This window comes from Megascapheus bottae, chromosome 6 (assembly GCF_031878675.1).
Source record: "Megascapheus bottae isolate mThoBot1 chromosome 6, mThoBot2.hap1, whole genome shotgun sequence".
NCBI classification, from domain to species: domain Eukaryota; kingdom Metazoa; phylum Chordata; class Mammalia; order Rodentia; family Geomyidae; genus Megascapheus; species Megascapheus bottae.
The window spans coordinates 22,423,122-22,436,116 of NC_143514.1; the positions used below are offsets into that span (position 1 = coordinate 22,423,122).

At 38.8% G+C, this 12,995-nt stretch overlaps 1 long non-coding RNA gene across 1 annotated transcript; it reads left to right on the top strand.

Annotated features, from left to right (window-relative positions):
- The first annotated feature begins 1,089 nt into the window (after positions 1–1,089).
- Positions 1,090–8,059, top strand: LOC150061544 (uncharacterized). Its single transcript, XR_016535829.1, has 3 exons — positions 1,090–1,236; positions 6,039–6,456; positions 7,536–8,059. It is a non-coding gene; the product is annotated as an uncharacterized LOC150061544 (long non-coding RNA).
- The last annotated feature ends 4,936 nt before the right edge of the window (positions 8,060–12,995 follow it).

A 12,995-nucleotide genomic window follows, 5' to 3' on the forward strand; every position in this document is an offset into this window, starting at 1 on the left:
GTTTTCCAGAGTGGTTGAACAAATTTACACTCTGACCAACAGTGTAGTAAGGTTCCCTTCTGGCCACATCCCCACCAGCATCTATTATTAGATTTTTTTTTAAAGTTTTATTTTATTGTTGGGGTGATGTACTGAGGGGTTACAGTTACATCCATCAGTATGGGTAGTGGGTATATTACTTCTTGAACATTTTTACCCATTCCCATGTTTTCCTCCTACTTTCCCTTCTCACCCCCTCCCACTCATCTTGTTTTTACCTTAGCTTCTCATTTTCAAATACACAAATAAATGTACAATACACCAGAACCAAACTCAGATACAGTAACAACATGAGATAAACCTTAAGGGAAAAAATATCTTCACACAGTACATTAAGAACAATTGATAATGGCCATTCCCACTGGAGTGAGCTAGAATCTCAAAGTTGCTGTTACATTTCTTTTATGGCCAGAGATGTTGAGCATTTCTTCATGTGTCTATTGGACATTCCTACTTCCTCTTCAGAGAAATGGCTCTTTAAGTCTTTAGCTTGTGTTTTAATGGGATGTTTCTTTGAGGATTCATCTTTCTGAGCTGTAGGTATATTTTAGGTATGAGGCCTTTGTCCATTATATGGTTAGTGAAGATCTTCTCCCACTCTGTGGGCTTTCTATTTATCTTGCTAATTATGTCCCTTGCCATCCAGAAGCTCTCCTGCAGCAAAGTTTTTTGGTCTTGTTTTCTCAGATGTCCCAGGGCTGGGACAGGAAAAGTGGTGTGGTTCCATCTCCCGGCTTCCTGAGATCACTTCTATTCTCCCTGTCACCACCACCTGTTTTTCTTTTCCACAATACCTCCCAAATCATCTTGAGTCAGTCACCATTCAACACTTTTGCCTTCCTCAAGTGCGGGTAGTGGTGCCAGCCAATAGAAGGGTTACTGGGTAGCACAGAATGTGGGTGTGGCTTCTATTCTTGCATCTCATTGGTCAGAAAAAAAAGACATGCACACAAGGGGCATGGCAAAAGCCTTGTGATCCAGATATAATCTGTGGAGTCATGGTGAGAACTGCTGGTGCTGTCCCATTCCCAACTGTCCTTCCCACAGGAAGGCAGGGCAAGACCAGCTTTATCTGAGTGCCTTCAGAGCTGTCCTGGAGACTGTTCAAGACCATGACCTCCATCACACAATTGTAGTCTCCAAGGGATCCTGAGAGGTTTCCTTAGACCCTCTTGTGCTGTGGACCCTCAGAACCAGGTGGGGGAAATCAGAACCCAGAGCTCAAGTGGAGAATGAGTGACCAGTTAAGGTTATTGCATCACTTTGTGGTCCCTTTCATCATTTTGCCGCTTGGCTCACTATTTTCATGTCATGGAATTTGCCTCTAATGGACTCACTGTCCAATCCTTCAGACTCTCCCAGTTTCACAGCTCTCCCTCTCTTTAATGGAATGTTCCTGATTCTGGTAGTGTATCTGTCCTCCACCCATTTGTATTCAGGACTGTATCCACTTCCCAAAAGAGAGTTTGTTAGGTCCAAAGAGTTTGTTGGTTTTTTTGTTTTAAATTGGTATTCCACTCCAGTATTGAATCCAACTGGAGAAGTTGCCAGGGGGCTTCTAGTACACAGTTACTATGTTTGTGCTCCTCTCTCCCAACCCAACAGCAGCCTGCCCATCTCAGTTCTCTTCAAGATCTTTCTTCCCAGTAAAACTATGTACAAACCACATTTTAAGTGCTTAGTAACCACACGTGAGTCACTAGTGGCTATCATTCATTTTCCCTACTCCTAATGAAAGAATAATTAAGCACAAGAAATTGATACTAAAATGCATGTTTTAAGTTCAGGTGTGAGTATAAATTAGAAAATGCAATAAACAACCTGCAAGTACTTTACAATATTATCTCACTTAATTCTGGTCTTCTTTTTCTGTTAATGAGTGTTTTGATTGATAGAAATAAATGATCCTAAGCTTTGTCAAATGAAGTTACATATCCCTTGAGGTGGAGAGCATTTGTTCCTGTTGTGATTGTGAGAAAGAGCAGTCTTCTGTCAAACCAAAATGTCTCCATCTTGTAACCAGTCACCATTTTGTACTTCTATTTCCTGGAATTATTTGCTCCTTGACTTCAAACCATAACTGTCAGCTGTGATGTTTGTAACAATCTAGCCTTGTCAATGGTATGAGTCCTTACAATGGGATTAAAATAACAGACTGCCCCTTTCCCCTCCACCCTCAGAACTTTTTCTTTTTCTTTTTTCTTTGCCAGTCCTGGGCTTGAGCTCAGGACCTGAGCACAGTCCTTGGACTTTCTGAAGGCTAGAGCTCTACCACTTGAGCCTCAGTACCACATCCAGCCTTTTTTTCTGTGTATGTGGTACCAAGGATCGAACCCAGGCCCTTGTGCATGCTAGAAAAGCACTCTACCACTAGGCCAAACTTGAAGCCCATCACCCTCAGAACTTTTTCCACTGACAGAACACTTTCTAGCTTCCTTAAGTCCTTTCTCCAATAGCCAGTCACAGCATGTGAGCCTCACTACTACTAGGGAGGAGGGATAGTACCACTACTTGTTTTAGGGTAAAAAAAAGTGAACCACCCCACCTGGTGTGCCTGCTTAACATTGGGGAGAGTGGTGAGTACTCTTCTGTGCAGAAGTAAGTTGCCTTAAGGTTTCCTGTATTTCTTGTGTGACTGTTTCTTTGACATCAGACCTTCCTTCTCTCTCTCTCTCTCTCTCTCTCTCTCTCTCTCTCTCTCTCTCTCTCTCTCTCTCTCTCTCTCTCTCTCTCTCTCTCTCTTTCTTTCTTTCTTTCTTTCTTTCTTTTTTCCTTTCTTTCATTCCCCCCAAGCCTTTGCTTGAACTTGACCTGTGTGCTGTCCCTGAGCCTCTTTGTGTTCAAGACTATCACTCTACTGGAGCCCCAGTTCAACTTCTGGCTTTTTCCAAGTAGTTTATTGGAGATAAAAGTCTCACGGATTTTCCTGCCCTTGTTGGCTAGGATTACACCAGGCGTGAGCTAGCTACCAGTGCCTGGCTAACTGTCAATTTCTTGAGTTCCTCATTTCAAAACACTAGAGGGGAGTGTGCTTCCAAATGCTGGGGACTCACCTGGGATCCTAATTCCACCCAGAAATGGGGGCTGCTTCCTCTCTTGAGAGATTAGTCCTGCTGCACACTTGTAGCAGCCCCTAGGCTGGTAGGATATCAGTGACTTCTAGGTCAGCAAATGAACCTAAACTCTTGGAGATTTTGTCAATGTGGATGGAAGAGCATTAAAAGGTGAGCGTTGTTGTTGTGAGATCTGAAGATCACTGTTCCAAGCCAGTCACGGTGACCACTAAGCTCCTACCCTTCTGAGCCAGGGTCTACTGCATCTGCTTTTGGATCTGATGTGGTTGTCTGGCTGCCTGGCTGCTGCTGCCTACCAGCTTCCACTTGGTGTTGGAGGGCAGTGTCAAGCTGGAGCTGTCCAATTGGCCCACCAACTGCTGGCCCAGGATGGTCTGGATGTAGCCATACTTAGCCAGGGAGCCTGGGAGTACTATACTGGCATTGGTGGCAGGTGACAGAGCTGATGGTGAGAATTCTTGAGCTCCTTGAAGTTGCTCTGAAGGATTGGTAGCTTATGGGGGTTGCTGGAGCAAACCCAGCATATTATCAATGCGAGTCTGTGGCATTGTCATCCAAGCCTGCTACACTGGATGGCACATGTCAATTGCTCCTGCCATTTAAATAGTCTCATGCTCCTTAGCTGTTTAAAGTGAGTGGTGTTGAGAGGCAACACACCTCATTCCTCTGGCCAAGGGAATTTGGAAATATATACAGAAAGAGAAACTTTTCTTGGATAATTTATCTGTAAGAAAAGACAAGTTCCTCATATATTGGCAATAGTTGCCAATATCTCATTGAGAAAAATAATCCAGTTGTCCAAATTTGAGTTTAGATCATGCTCCATCATGGCAAAAACCCATCAGTCTTATCTGGGAAGAGACGTCATGTTTGGGTAGCATGTGAATATAGAGTTATGGGAACTTCGTAAATAATGCATATACTTACATAATGTAAGTTTAGAAGGGTTGTTGATTGGGGTTGTTATTGATTTTTGTTTTAAAGTTGAATTTATTTTTTATAATGATCAGAATATGTATCTTCAAGTGCTCTATAAGTAACATCTATGGGACCAAAGTTGTGTACACTTGTATTTTCCGCAAAAATAAAAAGGTCAGATACTTATTAAAGACATTAAACCTGTAACACTCTTATTTTAACTTTCTGGAAAAAAAATCAAATTTAGTATTCTAAATTTCAGAGAGCAGCAGACTCAACAATTGAGAAGCCAGTTTGCCAAAAGATCCAGTTTTGGTTGAGTTAAGGCCATATAGAGGACACACAAAATAATGAAATATGTCAGGCCTCACAGTAACCAATAGCATGAAGTGAAAAGGAATTTGGCAGAGCCAAGCATGCCAACAAGGGACAGATTTTAAATTCAGATTTAGAAAATTTCCTAGGACTGAAATGAAGTTTCTTCCTTCCTTCCTTCCTTCCTTCCTTCCTTCCTTCCTTCCTTCCTTCCTTCCTTTCTTCCTTCCTTCCTTCCTTCCCCTAAAACTCTTGGCCTCAGGAAATAGGAGAATGGTAACAATAAAATCAGTGGTCTTGTATTATGGAAAGATGCGTAACTCAGGAAATCAGAAAATTTAAGTCTTGCTGGTTGCTGGTGGTTCATGCTGTCATCCTAGCTACTCAGGAAGCTGATATCTGAGAATTGTGACTCCAAGCTAGCTCAGGAAGCAAAGTCCACGAGATTCTTATCTCCTATTAACCACCAAGGTGGAAGTAGAGCTGTGTGCTAGAGTACTAGACTGGAGGGAAAAAGCTAAAGGAGAGTATCCAGGTCTCAAGTTCAAGGCTTAGTACTAGTACAAAGAGAAAAAGAAAAAAAAATCTTCAATCTTAGCCTCAGATAATACTCATTAATCATCTTTATTTCTGAACAATTATTATTACTATGTCTGGTATCTTCCATACCTTTCTCTAGCCTACAAAATATGTAGCCAGGGAGACATTTCTACCCTATGTTCTATTTGAAGTTAATAAACATTCAAAATCGAAATGGACACTTCTGTCCTTGCTCAATATTCCATATTCTTTCCAGGTCTTGACTGCTCCTCCTTTTTGTGAGTGTATGCTCAATGAATTTATGAAATGTCAGAGAAACGTGCAAGTTTTTGACTTTTAGAAACATGATTGCAACTAGCTAGAGGATGATGTCAAGGATGCTAGTTGAAATGACATTTTTTCCCATTTGGGTTTATGAAGATGGGGCAGTAGGGTAATAAAAAGCTATTTGAAATGATATTAATATAGTGTGGTAAAGCTAGTAATTTTTTGTCATTCTAATCAATTTCGTATAAGTAGGAACAGAAAATATGTAAAATAATTGATTAAACTGAGCAAAACTACTTACAAAATGTCCTAAAGTGTACTTGACAAGCCAGTACCCATTTATGGCCAGACAGCAAAAATTCTATATCTACTTCTAACTAGGCCATCTCCATGATTCACCTTGGAAAAATCTAATTACCCTTGAATATTTGACCTTCAATATGTCAACATAAATATTTTCCCAACATGGCTTCATGGAGATATGGCAGCTGTGTTTGCCAGAGATAACATTTTCTTTAGAAATGTTAAGGGTTATGGTCTATTTCCTTAGTTTCATATCTTCCCTTCTTACCCATCAGCAATTTTTGTTACTTTCTGAGCGTTGTCCATATGGAACTTCTTCGGTAATGGGGAGAGGGGAATGAGGTCAGGAGATAGGGGTAGCTGCAAGCAAAAGAATGAATTTATATTTATGAAACTTTAGAATAATGCCAGACACATAGTTAGAGGTCACTAATTGTTTGGTATAGATTAATTCTCTTTTATTCTGCAACAGAAAAATGAGGTAGTTGTTTAATAGGCTTTATTCTAAATAACCAAGCCTGTATTTATTGTGCTTTATCTTTCTCCAGGCCAAGTTTTTGATTTGTTTCTTGTGGGTTCTAGCAGGGGAAAGTCAAGGATTTCTACAATGGAGTGAAGTGAACTGTCAGAAACATACAATGATCAAGAAAAGGAGGCAAGCCTTGTCATTGATTGGATTATCAGAAATGAAGCTGTAGTAATCTGCCTAATGTGTAACTTCTTATGCTGTTGGTTTTAATCTGAGTGCTACAGACTATGTTTCCTTAGATGCCTTCATTTATTTCTTTAACAAAGGTATCTGAAGATTTCCCAGGACAGTTCCAAGTACTTGGAAAGCACCAGTGAACAAACAGAAGATTGCTGTTGTATGAATGCTACATTCTGTCATGAGGAGATAGAAAACAGGCAAATAAAACAAGGAAATCTAAAAATGTAGAACAGGATTTAGATGACCTTAGATGACCAGTAGAGCTTGAGGGCTCAGTTTGCAGTATTAAAGGTAAGATACATTGAGAACAAAATGAGAACTGAGCAGCCACTTGAAGGAGAAATTAGTCGTGAAAATATCTTCAGGAAGAAAAAGAAAAGCTAGCACTGAGGTTCTACCTCTTGTATTAAAGCAAGGAGGCCTGTGTAACTAGACAGGAGTGAACAAAATGAAAATTAGAATATAAAATTTGAGGAGCGATGGAATGTCAGGCCATGTAAGGCCTCATGAGTTATTTGTGTGAACTTCGGCAATCCATTGGGAGGGCTTGATTTAGTGCCCCGAAAAGACCCCTCTGACTTCTGTGTTGCTAACAAAGTCTAAGAAAGCAAGGATAGAAGTAGAGAGACCTATTAGAAAGTTGTTCTTTAGGGGACAGATGGAAATAGTTTATAACAGGAGAATGAAGTTAGGTGTGAGAAGTGACAGGATTCTGATATATTTTTAATCTAGTATTTTAACTGATTAGAAGTAGGGTGTAAGAGAAATAAAGGTATCAGGAATGTCTCATATATACATAAGATATATATGATATATAAGATATATATATATATATTTCCATCATATTTGAAAAGATAGCACTTCCATCAATTGAACTGGTGGGATTATGTTGGTGTGAGAGCATCAGGGACACAGGGATCTTTCTTATTTATTTATTTTTGAAGACCATTAGTCAAGTCCAGACTTTGAGAAAAACAAGATATATGTAGTAGTTTTTGGCCCACATATACAACTTAAACCTATGGTTGAATATGATGACTGAGTAGGTGAGGTCATATAGAGATGAGGACCAAAAATTAGTGTTAATCAGAAAGTCCAAAATGGTAGCATTGAAGGAGGAATCAGAAAACTGACCACAGGGGTGACCACAGATGGAAGCAGAAAAGCAGGTGAATGGATGCATGGATTCTTTTCTTTTGCACCAAATCCCCAGGGTGACAATGAAGTTGTGGAAATTCAAAGATACGAAGAATATTACATATGACATAGCTCAGTTGCTAGTTCTAGAACTATAATTAGGAAAACTCAGGGGCTTGTTCAAAGTCACAATTGACGCATGAACAGGAATTCCTTTCTACTTTCTTTTCCAGTGTAGGAGTCTTTTGTTTTGGATTTGATAGAGCCTGTATATAGGGCATGCAAGTCTTGTGGAGAAGCTAATGGAAGTCTCGGTAAATGGATGAACAGATGAATGAATGAACTGAAGATGAAACAGTATTTAAAATGTGAAAAAACCAGAAGGTTGCTTAGTTTGGAGATTTGCTTGGGATGTAAAGAAAGAAGAAAGCCAGGAAAAGAAGTTATAATAGCTCAGGGAACAGTCAGTGAGAACTGCAGACTGCCATGTGAGTATTTTCTACCTTGTAAGCATCCTGAGTGTTTAAGATGGCTTTAAAAGTAAATGCAAACTGTTAATGAGGGTTAATGGAAGAGAATGAAGATGGAATAGCTCTTTCCTAACGAGAATTGGAATGATGGCTTTAAATTTTTTTTAATCCTCACTGGCAACATAAGAAAACTACTGACTTGGCAGCAGCAGGTTTATAACTCCCTGAAAATAACCAGATACAAGAGGTTTCAGCTTGCTGGAACTCTTATTATATGCTTGAATGACTCCTGGAACAAAAGAAAGCTGTGCATGATTGTTTAGGAAAGTATAAGATAAACAAAGAATATGTTTTCTAACATCTACTGACTGTAATCTGATAGTCCTGTTATATTGATCTTTACTCATTTTTGGGTTACATGATGAAGATGACTTCAGTGGTTTTTTTTTTTAAGTTCGGCACATAAATAAATGATGCTAAGACTCTACTTTAACTTATGTCCCTCAATTTTTCATACACACTGGCTGCATTTCTTGCACAATACTTGTTCTCTTGGAAACATTCCATCCCCCTATTTTTTTTTTACGCTTTTTCTTTCTCTTTTGAAAGATCTCCTCACACTGCATAAATAGAAATGTCCCTGAGATTCATTTGATTTCATGGATGGCAGAGTACTCATTTCAAATAACTTTGGGAGAACCAGATAAAATAGCTACATGATACTGCATTACCTGATTTAGTGCTGAGGTCTGTTGAGGACTAGATGGCTGTGGGAAGTTGTAATGAGAAACTCAAGTTAGCTTTCACTTTAAGTTCAGTGCTTTGAATCCAGTGGAGCTGGGGGTAGTCAAAAATTATTACTATCTGATTTGACTGTTCACTGTTCCAAGTGAAATAAGCGAGTTGCCTCTGTTTTGCTGGTAGTCAGGAAAATTTCCTATCACCTTGGTGTTAAATAGCAGTTCTTGAGCAGTGTCTGCCAAGAACTGGCTGGAAAAGGTGACTTGTTCTTTCTCCTTTACAGCCATTGCTTTGTCAGGGTTGAAGACATAATGAAGAAGTAGCTGAGGGAATCTTCCACCTCTGTTTATCAGGCTGTATCTATTCTTGGGAGAGAAAGAAGCCATCCATTTCCAAAGCTGTCAATCTGGTACCCCCAGCCAGTACTAAAAGCCACTTCAATTTATTTCTTCAGTTCTTTACACTTTTCAGAGTGTTTATTGTAAAGATGTATTAACCAGTAAGATGCCTTTAAGATAAATTGCACTCAACTTTGGAAGAGATAGCAACTTTTGCAGAGGCATCAATGGTTCTTTAAGTAGAAGGAAAAAAAAATAAAAAAGAAACCGAGCTCAACAACTACAAATGTGGTTGTTTTTGTCTCAGCTATTTTATTTATTTATTTATTTTTGGTGACAGACTTGGGGCTTGAACTCAGGGACTGAGCATGCTGTCCCTAAACTATTTTGTTCAACGCTAGCACTCTATCTCTTGAACCACAGCTCCACTTCTGGCTATTTGGGGGGGTGGTTAATTGGAGTCACACTGACTTTCCTGCCTGGACTGGCTTCGAACTAATATCCTCAGATCTCAGCTTCCTGAGTAGCTGGGATTACAGGTTTGAGCTACTGGAGCCCAACTTCGGCCATTAAAAAAATAATCTTTTAGTATGTAGCTTTCATCTTGTTTACTCTCTTTTAGGTTCTTTCCCTTCATATTTAACTATTGTTGCTTATTCGTTCTTGATTCACATTTATTTGTATTTTTATATCTGCTTCCTTGGCCTTTTCTCACCTACAAGGATGAAGCAGACATTCATCATACTATTGGATGTAGCCCTATTTATGAAAATATCATAGCCATAGCAGGCTAATATTCCCAGAGCAAGGATGTAACCCTGGGACTTACTAGCTAAGATTGGCTGATTTCACTTGGCTTCAATATGTTTACATGGAGTTCCAGGGAAACTGAGTAGGACCAGTTTCTCTTGGCAGGCAACACTGAGCTGGAGGCCAGGAAGAAAATGTTTAGTTCCCTTTCCCCTGCATACACAAGAATCCTTCGTATTTCCTTGTCACTGATGTTTAAATGAGCTCTTTGCAGTATTTTAGGTTCAGACAGTATTCGGAAGCCGGATTGAGTTGTGGCTATAGCCTAGAGACTTGCTAATTTGGGAAATTCAAATGATATGTAAAAAAGTGAAGGAAAACATTGTATTAAATTTCCTGTAGCTTTGGAGGGTCCTTTTAAATAAGTTTGTATCTATTACTAGTTATTTCTTCTTTTTGTATGTTGGAGATATTGTCCAAGGACACCATGACATGGTCATGGCATTTAAGTCCTTTCACTATATCTTCTAGGACTCCAGAACACCATGTGGTAGATATTTGTTTCTACAACCATCCTTGAACAAGGGTTAGTGCTTCTGGCTTATAACTTTTCCTAATTTTTATTTCAGAAATTGATATCTTCAAGTATGTCCCCAGCATTTGTTTTCTCTAGTGACTCTAAACCCTATATTCTCTCGGATAGCATTTTCCAGTCATTTGATCTAAAGTTCAAGGTCTACTTCCCATGGTTATCCAATTCTTCTCCCTCCTCCCCTCCCTTCCTCCCTTCTTTTCTTCTTTTTCTCTCTTTTGCTTCCCCTCTTTTTCTCTTTCTGTTTTTCTTTTCTTTTGAGGCAGTTTCTCTGTACAGCCGAGAAACTGTATAGCCATAGTTTCTCTGTATAGCTATGGTTTCTCTGTATAGCTGCTTTCAGCTCAGAATTCCTGATCTTCCTCTTCAGCCTCTTGACTGCTGGGACTGTATGCTGCTGTCATACTTGGCTTCTCCTTCTTGGTGAAACTTTTAGTGACTATTCCACTTGTTAAATAAAATCCATATGTCTTGCCAGGTGTTGCTGTCTAATACTTATAAACATAGCTACTCAGGAGGCTGAGTGTGAAGATTCCGGTTGGAAGGAGGTTGGGCTGTCAACTCTGCAGTTAACTACCAAAAAGTCAGAAGTGGAGGTGGGACTCAGGTGATAGAATGCTATCCTTGACTGTAAAAGCTAAGCAAGAGTGAAACCCCAAGTTTATACCCCCAAACACAAACATCCTAAAACAAAACAACCCAAGCCAGACATGGTGGCTCACGCCTGTAATCTTAGCTACTCTGGAGGCCGAGATCTGAGGATCTCAGTTCAAAATCAGCCTGACCATAGAAGTCCATGAGACTCTTAATATCTAAATAACCACCAGAAAATGGGAAGTGGAACTGTGGCACCTGGGATAGGGTGGTAGCCGTGAGCTGATGAGCTCAGGACAGCGCCCAGGCCCAGAGTCCAAGCCCCACAAAAACAACAACAATAACAAGAAATCCATATGTCTATATTTTTACAGAAGTTTTATGGTACATGATGTAATAAACTCCTGAATCTTGTCCTGTGAGATGTCTATCAATGCTCCACCTCACAGTGAGCTTAACATATTTAGGTCTTTCTAATGATTTGGTGTTTAAAGATCAATTTAACAAAGAAATGAGTAAATACAATATCGCTTTATAAACAGTCTAGAACTATGATCTTGTGCCAAGAGATTCCCCATTCCCATTTTGCATCTTTCTCCTTTTCAATCCATGATAGTAATTTTTGACTGAGTATTACAATTGGAGTATGAATTCAATGCACATAGGAAGAAAAGTAGTCAACATCTTGTATGCATTAATGCAAACTTTGTACTCTGGATTCTAAAAGCATCAGTGAACAAATGTAAAGTTTACCTCAAAAAACAATCAAGAAATCAAAGACCATTAAGTAAGCCTTCCATGATTTAGGAAGAAAAAAAATACTGTTTTTTGCTTAATGGCGCTGAGGTGAGGAGGAAGAACATGGAAGAGTCTGAAAATTGCTTGGTCTACAAAGAAAACCTTGAGTATTTGGGATGAAAATTTTATAGCAGAATGCTTGCCTAGCTGCAAAAGGCTATAGAGTTGGTTCCTAGCGTGAATGGTTAGAGAAACCAAAAAGAAAAGAACAAATTAAGTTTTAGAAGACAGCGGGAGAAACTGAGTGACATTTGAGTATCTATAATATTCAAATTAGTATACTAGGTATTTCATATCAGCACATAACCCTATGGAGTGTAATTAATCCTGTGTCTTCAAAATGAAATCCAGGCTAATTGAGTTTAAGTACTTTGCTTCTGGTTACCCGGCTGATGAATAGCAGGAAAGAAATTTCAACCTTAATTTGACCTCCACAACTATGCTCATGTTATTCTATTATAGTCATGACTATATCACAATTCCTACTGGAATCAACTGATTCTAACTCTCAAACTTACTAATATCTGTTTATGTGGTTGGGTTTCTTTGTGTATTGATACTGAATAATGAATAACTTTTGATGTTAGGTAATTAATATTATTTATACCTTACCAGGGAAGCTAAGGGCAGAATTATTAGAGTAATTAATATTGTTAACCAACAACTAAAGATCAAAAACATCACTTCTCACTGGGATGACTTACAAGGGCCGATTCTGCTTATAGGTGGGCCTTTGTTAGCGAAGTTTTCTCACTCTGCTTTTTATCACCCCAAATTGCAATGTGCTTTGTATGTGATATAGAAACACATTAGCAAATCTTTTTTTATTATGATTGGATACAGACTCCTAATGAGGTCATCATCATTGAATATACATGGGATTCATACTTTACAGGGGTTAATGTACAATGTAAATTAAACATGACACAAACTTTAGGGAAATCAAATGTGAGAAATGAGTAGTATTGCATTCAGAGCACTAGATGATTTCTACTTGAGTCTAATAAGTATTCATTTCCTGATTTTATATTTAATCTGATGTATCTTTGAGGGAAAAGTTCTTAGTCAGGCTGACTGTCCTGTGAACTCTTCTCTGTGAAATCTAGGGAAGTCATCAAAAACATTAGCCCTTCTGTGGGAAAGGAAATTTCATTTCCTCGGTGGGAGTCTTGATTTAATAAAATCTTTTGGGGTTCATTTGTTTTGTTTGATATTTTAATGAGTTTTATATAAAAACATATGAGCCACCCATAGACTTGGGTTTGTGAGGTCCTGGAGGGTATAGTGAAGATTATATATTTTTTTTCATTTCTGATTTAGTCTTTAGCTTCTTTGTCTACAAATGCAAGGACTTTGATTTGTAAATAATTTTTAACTTTTGTGAAACCAGTCTCCTTTTATGAACTGATG